At 45.4% G+C, this 20,220-nt stretch overlaps 1 pseudogene; it reads right to left on the reverse strand.

The window, feature by feature from the left end:
* Positions 1-1,421: 1,421 nt before the first annotated feature.
* On the reverse strand, positions 1,422-16,205 carry LOC124247148 (calicin-like; annotated as a pseudogene).
* Positions 16,206-20,220: the final 4,015 nt, after the last annotated feature.

A 20,220-nucleotide genomic window follows, 5' to 3' on the forward strand; every position in this document is an offset into this window, starting at 1 on the left:
TCATCTTACACCTGTTAGAATGGCAAAAATATCCAAAACCAAGAGTGACAAATGTTGGAGAGGCTGTGGAGAAAAGGGAATCCTCATACACTGTTGGTGGGAATGCAAACTGGTGCAGCCACTATGGAAAACAGTATGGAGATTCCTCAAAAAGTTAAGAATAGAAATACCTTATGACCCAGCCATCCCACTACTGGGTATCTATCCTAAGAACCTGAAATCAGCAATTCCAAAAGTCCCATGCACCCCTATGTTCATCACAGCATTATTCACAATAGCCAAGTCATGGAACCAACCTAAGTGCCCAGCAACTGATGATTGGATAAAGATGTGGTATATATATACAATGGAATACCACTCAGCCATAAAAAAGGACAAAGTTGTCCCATTCACAACAACATGGATAGACCTTGAGGGTATTATGTTGAGTGAAATAAGCCAGACAGAGAAGGATGAACTCTGTATGACTCCACTCATAGGTGGTAGTTAACATATGAACAAAGAGAACTGATAGGTGGTTGCCGGGGAAAGGGGGGTGGGGGTAGGGCACTAGGGGTGAAGTGGTGCACCTACAACATGACTAATAATGATGTACAACTGTAACTTCACAAGGATGTTAACTTTCATAACCTTAATAAAAAAAAATAGGCAAGATAAAAAAAAAAAAAAACCTCCATGCCTTTGCATCAAAAGTTTTTCTTCCTCAAATGCCTGTCTATGGTCAGTGTTTAGGGCCTAGCTCAAGACAGGATGCTGCTGCATCCAGGGAGCTTTCCATCGTCCCCACCTCCCCTTCTCCCCAGTTGGAATTTGTCACTGATTTCCCAGTCCTTCTCCACTCCATTCTTTCTATCTTGGTGCATTATAATATAGTTGTGTGCATACCTCCCTCTCCAGACTCAGATCATAGCATGGGAAACATGGTATATATCCATCTTTGCATTTGCACCATCTAGTGTGGTACCGTTATAACTCCCAGTGTCCAATTGATCTGAAATGGTTCCTCACCCTTGGGCAGTTAATGCCCCTGTGACTTGGACATGGGGAGAGAACACATCCTTCTGCTGATAAAGGCAGGAGAAATTTAATCAGTGCTGAGCACTGTGCTAGGTTCTGGGGCTATAAAGGCACATACAGCACATTTCCTGGCTGCTAAGATCTCATAGTCTAGAGAGAAATACGGAAATTTAAATACACTGTTTTAAGGAAGTGGGGTACAGAGTAAGGGTGCAGAAGTTGCACAAATCTGGGCCTCAGAGTGACAATGCAGGTTCTGTTGCTCACTGAGCAGTCCTTTCCCTGGTGCCTGGCACACTGTGTGACTTAGGCAGCACCAGCTGGTCAGGGGCAGAGAAGCCATGCCAGACAGCAAAGGGATGTGGCTTCCCAGTGAGCTGCCCCAACCCCCAGAGCTCTGGACTTCACTCCTTTGCCAGGATGAATTGCCTGGGTGGGGACACCCAGCCCAGCATCCAGCCCAATAACTGAGGGACCTTAGTTCATGAGTTGTCATCCATGGCATACCTCCAAGCCATCTTCAGCCCTAAAATCTGGTCAGTGGTACCACTAGAGATGGAGACGTAGTGACCAGCAGAGGTGGCACTAAGTGCTGCTGCCTGATACGGCATCTGTGAGAGCTTCAACCACAGGTTTTCCTGGCTGACATATGCAAACACTCCATCACTGAACTTGCCTGGGCCTTCCTACCACTTAGGATGACCACTGAATGAAGCAGGGCCCCTTACTGCTGGTAGCTCAGCAAGCTGGATGGACTCTCCTGCTTTTGTTCCACAAGGACATTTGCAATCAGAGTTGCATGGGCTGAGTTGTTCTCCATGCCCCTGAACTTAGAGCTGGCAAGCATCAATGTCTTGTTAGAGATAGCGCTGAGATCGGTGTAATAGAGGAACTTCGTGAAATACTCCTCCCGCTCATCCTTCTGAAAGTACACCCAAATGATGAGTGCACTGAGAGCCTGGTCCTTGTTGAGCACATGCAAGTCTTGATCTTGAAATAGGTGGCTGAAGATGACAGGTGGACAGAACATGGAGCCCTCAGGCTGCATGGAGCCCTCAGGACTGGACCAGTAGTGGAAGTTGTCACAAATGCCAGAGTAGGCCAAGTCTGATACCTCTGAGCTCAAACATCTCAACCAAGATGGGGTAGTGCAAACAGTTGAGAAAGCTAGTGGACTTAATCAGGAAGCCATTGCAGTGGATTCAAAGGCATGTTGTGTTGAAATACTGGGCCCCATGAAGGAGGTTCTCCACATTCTGCTCCGAGATCACCACCTTGTCACTGTAGAAGTAGTCCAGTAGCTGGTCCACCACGGCCAGACTCAGGTAGTTGGGGTTAAGGGTGATAAAGAGCTCTTCACATCATCACTGGAGATGAGGCCCTTCACTACTGGAGAGGCAGCAGCCCGCACACTGCAATGTGCAAAGAAGACCTCGTGGTCCAGTCAGGGCCATGTCCCTGTACTCTTTGCATCTCCTGTTTGTTCAGTTTCTGCAGCAAAAAGCCATGAGTTTCTCAGTGATTTCCCATTTCATGGTGCTTCTTGCTGGCTGAGACAGAAGACTAGCAGCATGTAATAGAGAAGACTTCCACAGCCATTGGGATTCAGACTGATGGTTGTTTGCGGATAGGGAGGAGTAGAGGGTGGGAGAGAGGATGATGTCATAGAGTCAATGAGGTCATCACAATGCAGGTCCCCCTGAGTGCTTTCTCAGAGGCTCAGGGCCTTTCTTGCCTCTGATGGCTCCAATCTGCCCAGGCTAGATACCCTATCAGGACCTGGTGCACAGGGCTCAGAGCTCAGGAGGAAACTCAGGGTTGGATAGCAACTCCCACCTGGGACCTTCAAACCTCAGTTCAAGGCTGCTTCTGGAATGTCAGCGCCAGTTTGGGCAGGGGGTGGTGTAGGCAGGGATAAGGGCAGGCTAGGGGAAGGAAAGAGATTATTAGATCATCTAGAAGTATCCTCCCATGGTACAGGAAGGAAACTGAGGCCCAGTGAAGAGAAGGGACTTGCCCAACATCACACTGCCACTTGGAAGTAGAACAGGCCCTGGAACCCAAGCTTTCTGTATCTTAGTACTGTCTCCAACCTTCCAGGAAGCTCCTCACTACTCAGCTTTCCGCAGTCTCTGATTCTCAGGCCTGGAAGTACTTTTCTTTGCCAAGGCTCCTGGCCATCAGACAAGAAAGGCCCTGTCCTTTGGCTTCTGAGCATTGTGGCCACAGATAACCACTCTTCTTTAAAATAGAGGGAGAGGTGGAGGCCACTCACTGGAGCAGGGATGCCAGAGTTAGCCACTCCCTGGGGGATGGGAGGGCCTCTAAAGCCCTGATTATTTTTCCAAGTCTCTAGGTGTAAAACATTGGGGGCTGTGGTGGGCCAGCTGTCTCCATCAAGTGTGGACTTGGACAAGTTACTCAGACTCTCTAAACCCCAGTTTCCTCATGTGTGAGGTGGGAATAATAGTACCTGCCTCAAAGGTTGTTAAGAGTTTAAATGAGAAAATGACCAAAGAGCGTTAGCACAGTGTTTGGCTCACAGTAAATGTTCAATACACGCTAGCTGCCATTTTGTTGTTAGTTCCGTGCAAGAGAGGGGAACCCTGCCTGGTCTTTTGGCACCATCCTCTCACCCTCCAGCACTATATCAGACCAGACAATGTTCCACTGCTATTCACAGGGCTTTCTCCATGTTTTCATGGAGAAAACGTTTCATGGAAAATGTTTCTCCAAATTTTCTTGGCCAATTTTTTTCACAAGTGAGTGGCCACATCCTTCTTCCTAGACTGTCTTAGTCTGGAAGCTCCACTGAAACCTATTCACCATGGTGACCCTGCTGGTATTTGAAATCCCAGTGGCATAGCTTTCAGCATCACAGCTACATGCAGCCTCCATGGTATGACAACCAGATGGAGGGTGTGGTTCCCTGAGCAGGAAAGAACCCGGGGTGACAGGTGGTGAGAGCCACCAAATCTTAACCACTGGACCACCAGGTCTGGCAGAATTGTTTAACTTGCTTAACACGAACAGTATTAATTACTCTATTACTTTCAGCAACCTCTTTCTCCACCATTTTTAGTTTAGTTATACAAGAATGCTCAAGAAGCCAAGATGGATGGTTTGATTCTCCTCAGGGTTATTTATATCTACCCCAGTGGCTCCCAAAATGTGCCCCTACCCCCAGCTGTAGTAGGATCTCCTAGGAATTTGTTTAAAATGCAGAATACCAGGCCCCACCCCAGTGAGGTGAATCCAAAGCTCAGGAGGTCAGGTGCCAGTAAACTCCCTTTCAACCAGCCCTCCACAGGCCTGTCATGCAGGCTGAAGTTTGAGAGCCACTACTCCACCTCTGGCTACTCCTAACTACTTCACCATCACCCGTACCCTTGCTAGGAATCTGCATTTTAACAAGAACCAGGTGATATAAGTAAATTGAAGTTTGAGAAGCATTGGTCTACCTCAGAGCCATAAACCTAACCCAAATTCCTACGTCCCACATCCACTTGCACACAGAGTATCTATGAGTGGTTTCTGGGGAGGGGGACGAGGGAGACCAGCAAAAAGAGCAGTGTCGTTTAATCTCTTTGAATTTGAATCTGTCACTCCCATGGATAAAACATCAGCACTGCATGCCCGAGTAGTTAGGCAGAGCATATTAGCGGTGCCATCTTTTGTTTGTCACAGACAGCACATAAGTACCATTGAACCATCTTGGAAATTTATTGCTCTTAGGTGTCAGTGTTATTTCATAAGTGTTCTTTTTTCTTTTAAAATAAGTGAATTTCAATTTTAATCCCAGGCATAATAAAATTACATTAGACTAGCTAACCTTTGTGTGTATCACCAATATTGTAGTGGGAATCTGTCATTTTAAAACAAACCAAGGGGATATACCTTTTCTGTTCTAACAAGGGTACCTTTGCCTGACAAGAGATTTTCCCATATTGAGGTATACGGGGTGCCTATCAGGTTCAGGACTGCTTCAGCTTGAACTAGGGAGGCCTGATTTATGGCCTGTTGGGGATGCACTGTACATCTGCTCTGACCATTAAAGAATGTGCTTTCTTAAGAATGCATACTTCCCCTCCTATGCCCTATGGGTAATGCCAATATTAGTCCCTTTGCTGACAACAGGGTCATATTGACTGCTAATTGGCAACTGAATACCTCTTTGAAACTCTGAAAATGTATCTGGGTGTGTTTTATGTTCTTTATTCTAAAAAGACAGAAGACTATACTGAAAACCACACTTCTCTGGAATACTTTCTAAGGCCTCCCTGGGTTATAAAGCTCACTCTGACTCAAGTAAACCTCACCTTATTTCTCTCATCTATAAAATGCTTATTGGTTATTTTGCGTCGACACACTTAACAAGTGCGTCTCCCCTCAGCCTCCTGCCGCAGCCTCCACCTCCTTGCAGCGTGTGGAGAGGGGAAGTGTCTCCAGAATTCCAACTTTAACTGGGACCTCCCTCAAAGGCTCAGAAATTTCCTTCCAAAGCCTGCACCCTAAGGTCCCTGCCTCACTCTTCCTTTGCTCTTCTCTCATTTTCCTCCATTGAGTCTCAAGTCTGTCCCGAGTCCACCACGAACATGTTGACTTTCTGAGGAAACTTGCCAGGTGAATTACACCTTTGTGCCTGAGAATCCTGCAGTCTCCCTGCTCAATCTGGCCTGACTCAGCCTAACACTACCACCTGCTTTTTAAGGCAGTTCCAGTTTCACCTCTACTTCCTCCCAGGCTAGGGCCCCGCCTCAATGCAACACAGCCCAGCTCTCTGAGCTTTGCTAACCCAGGAAGTAGCATGGTCAATTCTGTGGGGCCCATACAGAATTTTGACTTGCCTCTCTCCTTTCTTAAAGCAATCTTGGTATTGTGGCAGATCAGAATTGGCCACCACAAAATGTGTCTCTGTGGCTTATTTTTAAGAACTCTGAAAGAAATTTTGACCTCCATCCCAACTGCCTGAAAGAATTTAAAATAGAAATTCCTGTTCCAGGAAGGAGCTAATAGCATAAGATAACTGCAGTGTAACATAAAATATGTCTCTCAGGTCACATTGTCTGTAGTTGGTCCATTTACATTTCTGTCCACATGTAAATTGCCTTCCACCCCCTTGAAGACCCAAATCACTATCCTCAACATCCTCCTTTGTCTTTAGCTGAAGATGGTATTTAAGATGAGAGCCTCCACCATTTTGGGGAGTTGCTCAGTTTTCCTGAGTGTTTCCCATGTATACATGTTATAAAGCTTTGCTTGATTTTCTCCTGTTATTCTGTCTTATGTGAATTTAATTTGTAGCCCAGCCTGAAGTACCCAGAGGGTAGAGGATATGTCTTCCTGCCCTACAGAATAAAAATGTCTAAAGCCCATTTTCAAATTAGATAACTATTCTTCCATAGAAGCAAAGACTTTATTTTTCCCCTGCTCCAAAGCAAAGATTTTTAATCAAGCCTCAAAATAAATTTGGCCTTGGGTTTTTAATTACTTAGTATCAGGAAAAATAATATAACTATCCTATCAAACAATTTTATTTCAAAAAGAAATATGTTTCCATCTCAAATGTACTATTAGAAGATCTGGGAACGGTAAAACCAGTTTGACTTCTACCCACATCCCACAGAATTGTTTATGTTAAAATCACTCATGTCCATTGAGACAGTTCATCTTTTAAAAAATTTCATTCTACCAAGAGTTAGAATCAAAATATGTACAGTATTATCTAAACATTCTAGAGTCAAATTCTGACTTTAGTTTTGATTTCAACAGAAATTAACAACTTCATGAGCGGCACACAAATTCATTTTAAGAAGGCAAATCTTTTGACTTCTTGCCTTTGTTGGTTTTCTCAGTTTATTTGGTTTTTTTTTTAAGCACACAATGGTAGTTTTTCTTTGAAGTTAAAGCTCAAAAATATCATCGAATATTTCTGTTTCCAACAATAGACACACAGCTTTTAATAGAAATATTGGATAATTCGATCACAAGAGTTCAGATTGATATATAGCAAACATAGTCAAGAATAATGTCTTCCACTAGAGGCCCCAAACATATAACTCTGGATATGTTCTGAGTCTAAGCTTCTCAAAGAAACTCAACCCAGTAAATGGGTGGAAATTCCTCAATTATCTGGATTACTCAGTTTTTATCCTGCCTGAATAGGAAGAATATCTTCCTCCTATGAATTTATTCCATATATTGCTTAGTAATTTGAAAGGTCGAGAATTCATTTTTCCTTTCTAGGTATCTATAAGCAAAGTAGGAGAAAAAGATTGAGTTTGCAGTGCTCTACTCAAAAACACACCATGTTTCAAAAGTTTATAAGTACCATACCTACTTTTGACCTTTGACTCCCATTTTCCTATAGAACATTTTCTAAATGGATGGCCCACCAATGCCTATTAAGCCCATAATATAAATGAAATAATATTAGAAACAACATCTATAACTGCTTATGAGAAAATTTACTCAGACTCCAACTTGAGGCCACCTAAAGAGCATTTTTAACAAGCCTTCCAACCAATTCTGAAGTCGCTCATTTGGGAACCACTACGCTACATTATCTTCCTCAAATAATCCACTATCTCAAATGGCAGCAACCCAACACCGGCCTCTCCAGCCGCTGCCTAAAATGTTCATAGTCTATGCTACTTAAGAAAGGGATATGTTTATGCTTTAGCTTGTGACAAATCAGTTTATCATGAAAATTAAGACGGCTACAAAGAAGTCTCACATCCATTCTTGCACTGATTTTGGGCAGGAAGGGTACTCATGTCCACAAAAAAGGTGTGATTCAAAGTCCCTCAAAGTAGGGCCAAATTTTTCCTGGAGAAGTTCTGTATCTGCTTAAGTACCCAAACCATCACTCAATTAAGACCCCAAAGTTCAGAATCTTAGAACATGAGAGATTTTCTAAGAAACAATTTAAATACGCCTGATCTAAAGTGAACCCACTCCAATGCAGGTACTCCTACTGCTTATGTGAAAAAGTAATGAATGACTAAAAATAATCAATTAAGTAATCCTAACACAATAATTCAGATTTTTTTTTTTTAAAGGAGTATACTTCTCAGGAGGAACATAGGTAAAACTAAAGACTGCAGATTCTCTTTAGTGGCTAAAACAGTGATCACCTTTGTTTATATTCAACCTTTTGTTACCAAAACTAACCGCTAAGTTTGCTTAGGCTATCTATATAGTGAGATGCAGTAAAGCACGATGGCTAAAACACAGACTCTGGAACAAGACAGCTTGGGTTCATCTCCCAGATAACACTCTTAGTAGCTGCACCATCTCTAGCAACTTATTTAACCTCTCTGTGCTCCAGTTTCTTCATCTGCACAATAAGGACAATACTAGCATCAACCATAGAGGACCATAGAGAAAATTAAATGAATTAATCTAGGTAAAGCACAAAGAATAGAACCTTGTACATAATCAACACACAGTAAGAGACCACTATTATTTAAATATTAAAAAATAAGTAGGATTTGGAAAAACTGAAGGAGGGTAGGCATTCCAAGAGCTGAAGTAACAATCAAAAAGTAACAGAGATAAAAAAGAGATACACATATGGACAACAGGGCATTCTATTTCCCTGGAGAATATTCATGAGAAATAATCATAGAGGTTGGGAATAATGAAGGCACAATTATGCTGGCCTTGCATGCTAGACCAAAAAATATTCCTTTTACTTAGAAGGCAGCCACTTAAATTTTTGAACTGATTAGGTCTGTGCTTTAGCAACACTAATTATCAAGGTTCTATCATATCACTATTATTAACGCAATTTTGATGATCTCTGCCCTCTTACTAAGAGTTAGCAGACCCAGAAATGCATTGTCCTGCTAACACACTGTCAGAATCTATCACTGAACTGTCGCATATCTGAATCATCTGAAATTCTCACTGTGCCTGGTACATGGCAGGCATTCAATAAATGTTGCATCATTACTTTTAGTTGCCACAAGAGCGGTGAACAGAGAAAGAGGGTAACCCCTGAAGGAAACATATATTATAAATGAAGCAAATGAAGTAGCCAAATAACAGTTTATAATTAAGCTAAAATGTAAGTAACCCTTGATCAATATATTTGCCTAAAACCGTGGGAGTGGCAGGTAGCTATCAACCTTACTTTTCACTAAAGCAGATAAAATGGATCTTTGTGTATTTTTAAATCTCAAAATTTAGCTGACAAACTGGTACAGTCTTGTCAAAGGATTATTTGGGCAATATCTTTGTAATGGACTACCCAGTAGTCTCGTGTGAGAATAAATTTAAGGAACATTTCCTCAAGATGCCTGGACTCCCCCATTCACTGCAGTATTAATCACAGTAGCTAAGATATGGAAACAACCTAAGTCTCTGACGGATGCAGATGTGGTCTATACAGACAGTGGGATATTATTCAGCCACGAGAAAGAAGGAAATTCTGCCATTTGCAAAAACATGGATGAAACTGGAGGACATAGTGCTAAGCGAAATAAGCCAAACAGAGAAACACAAATGCTATAGGATCTCACTTGTATGTGGAATCTAAAAAAAAAAATCTTATTTTAATTTAAAAAATCAAACTCACAGAGAGAGGAGAATGGTGGTTATCAGGGGCTCAGGAGCAGGGGAAATGGGGAGATGCTAGTCAAAGGGCATAAGCCTTCACTTATAAGTTGAATGATGAGCAATTCTGAAGATCTAACGTACAGCATAGTGACTATAGTTAGTAAGACCGTATTGTATACTTGAAATTTGCTAAGATCTTAAGCATTCTCACTGAAAAAAAAAACAAACATAACTATATGAGGTGATGGATGTATTAACTAACCTGATTGTGGTAATAATTTCACAATGTATACATATATCAGATCATCATGTCGAACACTTTAAATATATACAATTTTATTTGTCAATAAAAAAATGCAGATTTCCTCAAAAAGGACAAAATCATGCTAGACAGGAAAAATAAAGGTCCAACTCCTGACCTGCCTCCACCAGGTAACTAGAGGAAGGGCCAGCTCACAGTAGCTGTAGGTTTCCATGGAGCACACACTGTCTACCTGTCTGCGTCACACACCACAGGCGTCAGGTGTGAAAAGGACCCCTTCCCCTCACCTTGAGTAAGGACAATTAGAGTCCACTATCCTACAGACACCTTTGTAGTCAACTGTTTGGTGCATTCCTTAAAAAAAAAAGAAAAAAGAGTTTGTTTGAGACACCAGTAAGAGTAATATGCTAATAGTTAACATAGTAAGAAAAAAGTGTTCACTAACGGATTCTCCACAGAGCTTGGAAGCACATCATGACATAGGAGGGTTGATCTAAGAGTTTATTAAGCACATATCCCCAGGTTATTGATTTTTTTCTTGGTGGTGATAGGGGAAAATCAGCTCCCAAAAACATCAGTCAGTGCTTACTTTTAGACACTTAAAAAAAGTAGGCTCAGTAAAAGCACCCCTTGTATAGTAAGCAAGTTATGTATTTGGCTTCTTGGGCAATCGATCATTCTAGCAACATAAACAGAAAGCAAAGTAGGCCCAGATTTCCACATTCCTTCTTCTAAAGTACCTTTCAGTTACAATTTTACACTAAAACAAAACAAAAAAGTTCTGGCTGTCTTGTGCTTTTTAAAGTTTCAAGTATCTTCCAAGTATTAGAATTTAAAACACTGAAATGTATTCAATTAAATAAGCTCCTGGCAGAATTGTCAACAACGCTCCACTATCCATTCTGGTACCGTCTCCAGATGATTCCTAATCCCCCTGGCTTCTCCCTACCAAGTACTTGGATACCACCTTTACCCTGCCTGCCCCCACTGCTTGGTTGTGCTTTGGGAATTGTAATTACAGTGATCCTGCTTTTAGAAAGTCCTCAGAGCACAAAGCCTCTTTGTATGACTGGGGCGGGCATGGGCACTTTCCAGGCTCCACGGCAAAGCGTGGGTAGTAGCAACACAGGCAGCAATGAAGGAAGAGAAGCTGGAGCCCTAAGATGGCCCTCAGTCTGGCTCAATACTGTTCAAGGGGTTTACTTACGGGTGCCCAGTCAAAAGGTTCTGCAAAGCCTCTGCACTCTTCCCACGGGAGAAGGAGGGGATCAGGACTGTCAGAAAAGGTGGGCAGATCACCACCAAGCCCAGAAGGCCAGGAAGCAGAAGGAAGCATGAAGAAAAAAAAGAAAGCAATGGCTGAAGCACACTCCTCTGCACTGTTGTCAGTATCTCAGGGAATGAAGTCTCTGACAGTGAAGGCCATCACCCCAATGAGTCAGTGGTTAGTACTGGGATTACTGGCCCATAGCAGATGCTCCAATATGTACCGAGGCAGTGACAAATAGAAATGGCAAGCAATAGGATATATTGGAGTATAGGAGGAAGCCATTTTGTATAAACCTAATTCAGCCTGACTGTTTTTCCAAAAGGCCCTGACATGGCCACTGAGCACGCATTATATATCTGCTTTAAACATTTACTATGGCAAGAACAAATGCCCTTAAGATAAAGATTCAACTTCTCCCCACATTGGCATTTCCCTAAGGATAAGCATCTTTCCTTGGGTAGGAACTGATTGCTGTGCTCACCTGTGACCACCCAGCTGGAGACAACAGAACTGCCATCCTGCTGTGTCCACCAAGACAGCAGACCTACATGCTGTGTCCATCAATCGCTGTGCTGACAGAGCAGTCTCGTGACTATTGTAAAAGGGACATTTCAATCCTATGTGAAACATCCTCTTTGAGGGTATATAACCACTCTGCACACCCTACTTGTTTGGTGCCCTTTCTTCCTTCAGGAAGAAAGGCCCCGGGCCATGGTCCTCACATTTTAGCTCAGAATAAACTCACCCAAATTTTCATTTATACATTGGTTATGGATTATTTTCAGCAACAGCAACAACAAAAATCTGCATAGCAAGATAAATCTATTAGAAATTCTAAAAAACAAAACAGCTTAAAAGCCAAATGGAAAGTAATTTTTGTTCTTTATGAGAGTCCGAATGCCTATCTGCAAAACCGATTATGAAATGAATACTTGTTTTACTTTTAGCCTAGCCTACTGCCTCTGTCAAGCCTTCAAAACTGCCACTTTCTAGCTCTGGAACAATAAAACACATTTCAATGGAAGATCAGTGAGCACCATCTGCACACACTGACATCAGAGGGGCTGAAGCAGAACGGACACAGACAGGTAACTTTCAACTCAGGGGACATCCCAACAGCACTGCAAAATGTCCTACTACTTCAATGCTTGCTACTCTCTCTTCCAGGGAGGTAGTTTTCCTCCTTCAGCAGGGTCAAATGATTATATATATCAAAATCCACAATCTCTCTCTTATTTCTACACATATTTTACCACAAAAGCAGACAATGCAGGAACAGCTTTTCACATCCTGACCTGAGGGAACGACTGATAAACCCCAGTGCGATCCCATCATTCTCCTCCTCCACCTGCCCAGCGTCACTCCAGGTAACTGTTCTGACCAGTCCCTGGAACAGCATTAATAACCATTTAAGGAGAACCAGATCAAAAACCAAACAAACCACTTTGGGTAAGGCCTATATGTGAGAACTGTTTATTCTCCTCGTGTGGGCATAAGACTATTTTTCTTAAACATTTTTAGTTTTAGTTACATACCTTTCCTTCAAAAAAAATCCTTCAAGACAGCAGCAAAAACACAATGGAACTCTATTCATCATCCCCAACCATGTTTAAAAATAATAAAAGACAATTGAAACCACTACAAATGTCCCTCTCCCGTGAGCCCACAGAACAGCACTCTGCCATCACAGCTGTTCTGAAAACCACGCTGGCATTCTGCGTGAGAGCAGCGGCAAGTCTAGTCTTGGTCCTTGCTTCAGCTCTTCTCCTCCACCCACGAAAAAATGAAACAGCAGGAAGCATAAAAAACCACTTAATGGGGAACACAAATGGGTAAATATTTCCAAAATTGGCTAAAAAGCCTCAGGTCTTCAGAAATTCAAGAATGCTAGGGGCTGGCCCAGTGGCTCAGCGGTTAAGTGCACACGTTCCACTTCAGTGGCCCGGGGTTTGCTAGTTTGGATCCAAGGTGTGGACATGGCACTGCTTGGCAAGCCATGCTGTGGTAGGCATCCCACATATAAAAAATGTGGAGGAAGACGAGCATGGATGTTAGCTCAGGGCCAGTCTTCCTCAGCAAAAAGAGGAGGATTGGCAGTAGTTAACTAAAAGCTAATATACCAAAAAAAAAAAAAAAAAAAAGAAAGAAATTCAAGAATGCTAGTATGGGGGACATAGGAAGAGAAAAATAACATCGTATTTCCCCCTGCAAGTGATCACTGTAAGAATGCAAAGGCAAATGTGGTACACAGCTACTTTCTCTCCTCCTATCATTCTTTCATGCCCTACAAAACAGCAAATATCACATGGGTCCAAATTAGTCCTACTCCTGCAGGGGGGGCAATAGAAGGAAGCCGGGGGGGCTAGTTCGGGCAACACTGAAATGGAGTACAGCCCAGGGTCAGAAGTCTAAGGCAGTGCTTCTCCAACTTCAGTGGGCATCAGAATCTACTGGGGAGCTTTTTCAGAATCCGATTTCTGGGTCCCTCCCAATAAGACAAGTCAGAATGCCCCGGAGCACTTATATTTTGACAAAGCTCAAACTGCTCAGCTAGGTCCACTAGAATGTGTAGAAAGATGGGGAAATCCTCCACGCCTATCAGCAATTCCAAAATAAAAGTGAGCCATGGCAAACTAGGCTGTGCAGGTCAAGAAGAGGTGACCAAAGGATCACCAGCTGCAGCCTAACAGGCTGTGCTGGACAGGAGCCTGTAGCTAGTTTCCTTATTACAAGGTAAAACCCTGTGCTGTATGAAAAAAACAAATTTCACATGTGACAAACATTTCAAATATCTTAAAAAGTATTTAAAATAATATAATCAATATCCCTGTACCTACACCCAAGATAAGCAAATCTGAATTTTCAAAAAAGGTCTGATTCACATGTTTTCAGTAATAGAATATTACAGTTATAACTATAGCCCTATCCAATCCCATTCCTCATCTTCTCTTCCCAGAGATCATCACTACTCTGAACTTGGTGTTAGTTGTTACCATGCGCGTTGTTAATCTATTACTACGTATGTACACAGCCACAAATATAATAATTTTGCATGCTTTCAGATTTTACACAAGTGGAAACATTCTGTAAGAATTCTTCTGTTATTCACTCCCTGACCCCATATTATATTTGTGAGAGTTGTCAACAAAAATAATCCATAGCCAATCTATAAATGAAAGTTTGGGAGAGTTTATTCTGAGCTAAAATGTGAGGACCATGGCCCGGGGCCTTTCTTCCCAAAGGAAGAAAGGGAACCGAAGAAGTGGGGTGCAGAGTGGTTATATACCCCCAGAGAGGATGTTTCACATAGGATTGAAATGTCCCTTTTACAATAGTCGCAAACTGCTCTGTCAGCACAGCGATTGATGGAAACAGCATGTAGGTCTGCTGACTTGGTGACCACAGCAGGGTGGCAGGTCTGTTGTCTCAAGCTGGGTGGTGACAGGTGAGCTGGGTGGTCAAAGGTGAGCACAGTAATCAGTTCCTAGCCTAAGGAAAGATGCTTATCCTTAAGGAAATGCCACTGTGGGGGGAAGCTGCACCTTTATCTTAAGGCCATTTGTTCTTGCCATAGTAAATGTTTAAAGCAGATATACAATGCGTGCTTGCGTGCTCAACAGTCAAGGTCAGGCCCTTTTGGAAAAAACAAAGTCAGGCTGACTTAGGTTTACACCAAATGGCTTCCTCATATACTCCAATATATACTAATTTTTGCCATTTCTATTTCTCAGAGTCAAATATTTTAATCCACGTGGCTATAGATTGTTTTTCACCATGCTATACCATCAATTGTGCAGGACTATCTAACAATTTGTGTATTCCACTGCTGGTGGACATTTAAGCTGCAATGAGCATTCTTGTACTTCTTTTGGACAAGTGTGCAAGGATTTCTTTGAGTATAACCAAAAATGGACATTTTGGGTAAATAGGTATGTTTGCCCTCTTTCGATTAGACATCACTATACTACTCTTCAACACGGCTGGATCCAGTTATATTCCCACTAGCGGTGTATAAAAGTTGATTTCCCCACAACCTTACTAATATGGTTATCACGTCACTCAATTTCTGCCAATCAGATGGGTGTGAAATGGTATCTCGTTGTTTCAATTTGCATTTCCATGGTTATAAGTCTTTGACAAGTAAATCTTCATGCTTTTATATATATATATATATCTGTCAAATATGTGTTTCTCAGTTTAGAAAAATCTAACCCGTCTTGTCTGAATCGGGGCAGCTCTTCCCCGAGCACTGCGCCAACAGTCACCACAGTTAGAAAGCTGAGGAGCAGAATGCAGCAAGAAAACATCTGAGTTAAACACGGAATCATCTTGGACAAAGGGCCCCAATTAATGCATTTGCTAATTAGTCTCTCCCTTCCCCTTTTGTCAAATCTTACCTGCAAGACAATAGTACCAGCCTGCAACCTTAGAACAGGAGAAAGAATGGGAGTGGGGAGTGCAAAAACTAAAACATGTATATAAAAGTACTACAACTGTCTTCACTCAAAGAAAATGAAGTGATTGCAGACCAACCGCTATTACTCAACCTTGTAAGATACTATCCACTCCTAACAGACTCCTCTCAAACTCATCAGTTTCGCTCCCTCTTTGAAAGATTCCCATCTTTGTCTCCAGACTAGAGACTGTCCCCCTCCCCTCAGCAACCCTTTCATCTCCCTTCCCCCACAACGACTACATGTCCCCTCATTTTCCCCATTCTACAGCTTCTGGTTTCTAGCTCCACACGACCCTCTTCATTGCCTATAACATGTCACCCCCTCCCTCGCCTTAGAACTCCAAGTCCTCTCTTCCTTCCCTTTCCAAGATGCATCCACAGTAAACAATCCACTCAATCACCCACCCCAAGAAAAACACGAATCGCATGCAGTACATGGCCCCCGGTTACATGCCAGGCAGGAGGGTGATTCGTCCCAGCTTCCTTCCCCCTTCGCCTGGGACTGCTGTCCTGTCTCTGGAGGTTCTCGAAGGGTGACAGGTCCAGACCACCTAGAAAAAACTCATTCGGCCTTCTGTTGCAGTTTACCAGGGCCATACGTGCATTTCTGTTTGAGGCATGAACGAAACTCGCGTCATTTCGTGAAAAAGACACCTTCACCGGCCTCTCCCCAAAGTAGGCTGGCCTCCCTCTTAGTAACCCCAGCTAGGACGCTTTAGTCCATGGAGCGGTAGGGAAAGTGGCCTGGCAGAAACCAAAGGGTCCCCGCGCTAAGAAGTTTCTGAAGCTCCTTCCCCCTCGCTCAAGAAAGCCCTCTTCCCCGAGAGCACAGCCCTTCCAGCAGTCTCTCCCCCTGCGGCTCCCCAGGGCACCACCAAGCCCCCAAAGCGGCCCCTGACCTCCGTCCGACGCCGCCAGAGATCCTGTCTTCTAAGCCAGGCCATACAGCGTTGGGTGGGCCTGCGTGGGCCCAGGGCCTGGCGCCCCTCCTCCCGATCAACCTCCCCCGGTTCTCGGGGGTGGGGGCTCTTCCTCCTCCCAGCCCCCTGCTCAGGCCCGCGCCGGCCCAGGATGGCCCTGAGTCCCAGCCAGGCTACGACTCTCGCCGGCTGTGTAAGCCTCAGTTTCCCCCTTTGCCCAGCTGGAGAGATCCTGCCCCGCCCGCCCGAGGTGTGGAGCTGCCCCCCGGGGGGAAGACACGCTCCGTGAGCCGCTCTGTGCGGCGGGGACGCAGGGCTCCCAGGGGCTCGGGGCCGCACAAGGCTCCCCAAGACCGCGCTCCTCCCCTCGGCCGGGCCGCGCGGCTGCACCACACGCCCTTGCCCGCCCCTCTCCAAGACCACCCCAGACCCCTGCCAGTCTGGCCCGCTCCCGACACCGTACGCGCTCCCGGCGCTCGGCCGGAGGGGCCGCCACCCTGCGTGGCCGCCCGGAGAGGCCAGTGGCCCGGAGGGCTGAGGCGGCGGCGGAGACCGCAGCAGAAGCGCTTCCGCTCACGGCGGGACTGCGAGCAGCGGCTAAGGCTGCGACTCGACTCCAGCGCGGCCGGCTGAGCCTGGGGCCCGACTGCAGGCCTCTGCGGCTCCGGGAGGGGGAGGAGGCGGAGTCGGGAAGCGGCGGCGGCGGCGACGGAACAGGGGGCGGAGCTGTGGAGAGGGCGGGGCCGCCGGGCTCCTGGGCTCCTGGGCGGGGCGGCACCGGGGCGGGGCGGCACCGGGGCGGGGCGGCACCGGGGCGGGGCGGCACCGGGGCGGGGCGGCACCGGGGCGGGGCGGCACCGGGGCGGGGCGGCTGAGGGCCGCCTGCCGGGAGAACCTCTCTCGGGGGAGTTGTCCCGCCCAGGGTCCGCCTCCGGGGCGCGGCAGGGGCTTCCGGGGCCAGGCCTCGCGCCCCGCAGGCCGGCCTGTGCCTGGGGCTCCGCTCGCGGCTGCCTCGGCGCCTGTGTTTGCGCCCGGCCGCCTCCCGTGTCCCGGCTGTGCAACCTCGGCCTCCTTCCTCCTCCTCTCACCACGCTGGAGCCGCGGTCTCCGCTCCGCTCCCGGCTGCCTCCTCCCAGTTTTTTTTTTTAACACATTCTTTTTTTTTTATTTTTTTTTTAAAGATTTTATTTTTTTCCTTTTTCTCCCCAAAGCCCCCCAGTACATAGTTGTATATTCTTCGTTGTGGGTCCTTCTAGTTGTGGCATGTGGGACGCTGCCTCAGCGTGGTCTGACGAGCAGTGCCATGTCCGCGCCCAGGATTCGAACCAACGAAACACTGGGCCGCCTGCAGCGGAGCGCGCGAACTTAACCACTCGGCCACGGGGCCAGCCCCTGCCTCCTCCCAGTTTTCCGTTCGGACACTTAGGAGGAAACTCTCTCCCCTCCTCAGGCTGCGTGTCAGTGAGAAATCAGCCCCCCGCCGGGAGGGGACAGCAGAGGCGGAACGGAGAGAGAGGGAGATGCGCCACCCTCTCGGAGTCTAGAGAGCCGACTTGAATTACGGGAAACTATCCCACCCAGTCCAGCTCAGTCTCAAAAGAGGGAGAGGCTGTGAGGTGAGGAAAGGCTTTTGACCTGTGCTGACAGTTTTCCTGAGAGAAGAAGCCTGCAGATTCTTGACCCCCTTGGCCACCCTCCCCTCCTTGGATGTGACAAATAAAAATGGATATATTGGAGTAATAGGATATATTGGAGTATACGAGGAAGCCATTTGGCATAAAACTAATTCGGCCTGACTTTGTGTTTTCCAAAAGGTCCTGACTGTGGCTGTTGCGCACACATTGTATATCCGCTTAGACATTTCCTATGGCCAGAACAAAGGCCCTTGAGAAAAAGGTGCAACTTCCCCCCACAGTGGCATTTCCTTAGGGATAAGCATCTTTCATTCCTCAGGCTAGGAACTGATTGCTGCACTCACCTTTGACCACCCAGCTCACCTTTGACCACTCAGCTGGAGACAACAGAACTGCCACCCTGCTGTGTTCACCGAGACAGCAGACCTACCTGCTGTGTCCATCAATTACTGTGCTGACAGAGCAGTCTCGCGACTATTGTAAAAGGGACATTTCAATCCTATGTGAAACATCCTCTCTGGGGGTATATAACCACTCTGTGCACCCCACTTCTTTGGTGCCCTTTCTTCCTTTGGGAAGAAAGGCCCTGGGTTATAATCCTCAGATTTAAGCTCAGAATAAACTCACCCAAATTTTCATTTATAGATTGGTTATGGATTATTTTCGTCGACAGATGTGATGCTGGTCACTGAACCCATTTCCTTTTCTGTTTCTCTGACTCCAGTATCAAAGCCACAAAGGAGCAAGGTAACTCAGCCATGTGCTGAGAGTGCCTCTAAATACAGCCATGTGGGTCAGGGCACAGCTAAATTGCTGACTAGATCGTTTCAATAAAGTATTATCCTCAACCTTTCCCCACATGCAGCCACCACTTGGGGACTGAGCAGAGACAGCTGCAAGTTGACAAGGCCCAGTGTGACAGTGGTAGGCTGGCCCCATGAGAGAGAAGTGTCAAGGAGTCTTTGGCAACAGACCTTTCGGATTCCACCCTGACACTTAGGAGGTGCATGGCCTTTCATTCAGTCATCAGCAATGTTAGGCACTGGGGATACAGTGATGAAGGTAAAGTCCAGGCCTTCAAAGATGTGACAACCTCCTTGGAGAACGGTGAGATATGTTCTTAGAAGTTAGAAATGAGTAGGAGTTTACCAGGTAGAGCAGGATAGGGAAAAGTGGAGTGGGAAGACGTTAAGACTATAATTGGCCAAGGGACCTAGTATTTCCTGAATCTCGTTCTTGATTTTCTGGTCACAGAGGAGGCAGATAACATTGATAAATAAATGGCAAGTAATAGGATATACTGGAATATAAGAGGAAGCCATTTGGTGTTAAACTAATTCTGCCTGTCTTTCCAAAAGGGTCTGATGAGGCTGAGCATGCATTGTACATCTGCTTTAAGCATTTGCTGTGTCCCAAAGACAAGAACAAATGTCCTTAAGATAAAAATGCAACTTCCCCCACATTGGCATTTCCTTAAGGATAAGCATCTCTCCCTAGGCTAGAAATTGATTGCTGCGCCCGCACTGTGACCACCTAGCTCCAGACAGCAGACCTGCTACCTGCTGTGTGAATAGCTGTGCTGTGCCAGCTAGGCAATCTCGTGACTGTTGTGAAAAGGGCATTCCTATCATATGTGATGTAGGCTCTTTGTTCCAAGACAGTATATAAACACTCTGTACACCTCACTTCTTTGGTGCCCTTCTCTCCTTGGGGAAGGAAGGCCTCGGGCTAGTCCTCAGATCTGGCTCATAATAAAATCGCCCCAGTTTTCATTTATAGATTGGTTATGGATTATTTGTGTTGACAACATCATATTACAAGTTGGGGCTTCAGTCCCAATGTCCACCATAGAATGCCCATAAACGATGCCTATAAACTATGGCATTCTTCTCTCTTTTGATATGGCTCAGCAGCCTTGAACAAAATCACACCTATTTTCATCGCAAAGTTCAAACCCCAGTTGAAGCTTTTACAATTCCAATTTGGTCAAACGCCTTGCCCAACAGCCCTAGAAGAAAAGGAGCTGGCAAGCAGTTTAATCCAGTAACTAAAGGAGCCCACTGGGGCCAGCCTGGTGGCGCAGCAGTTAAATGCACACA

This window comes from Equus quagga, chromosome 1 (genome assembly GCF_021613505.1).
Source record: "Equus quagga isolate Etosha38 chromosome 1, UCLA_HA_Equagga_1.0, whole genome shotgun sequence".
Taxonomy (NCBI): Eukaryota; Metazoa; Chordata; class Mammalia; order Perissodactyla; family Equidae; genus Equus; species Equus quagga.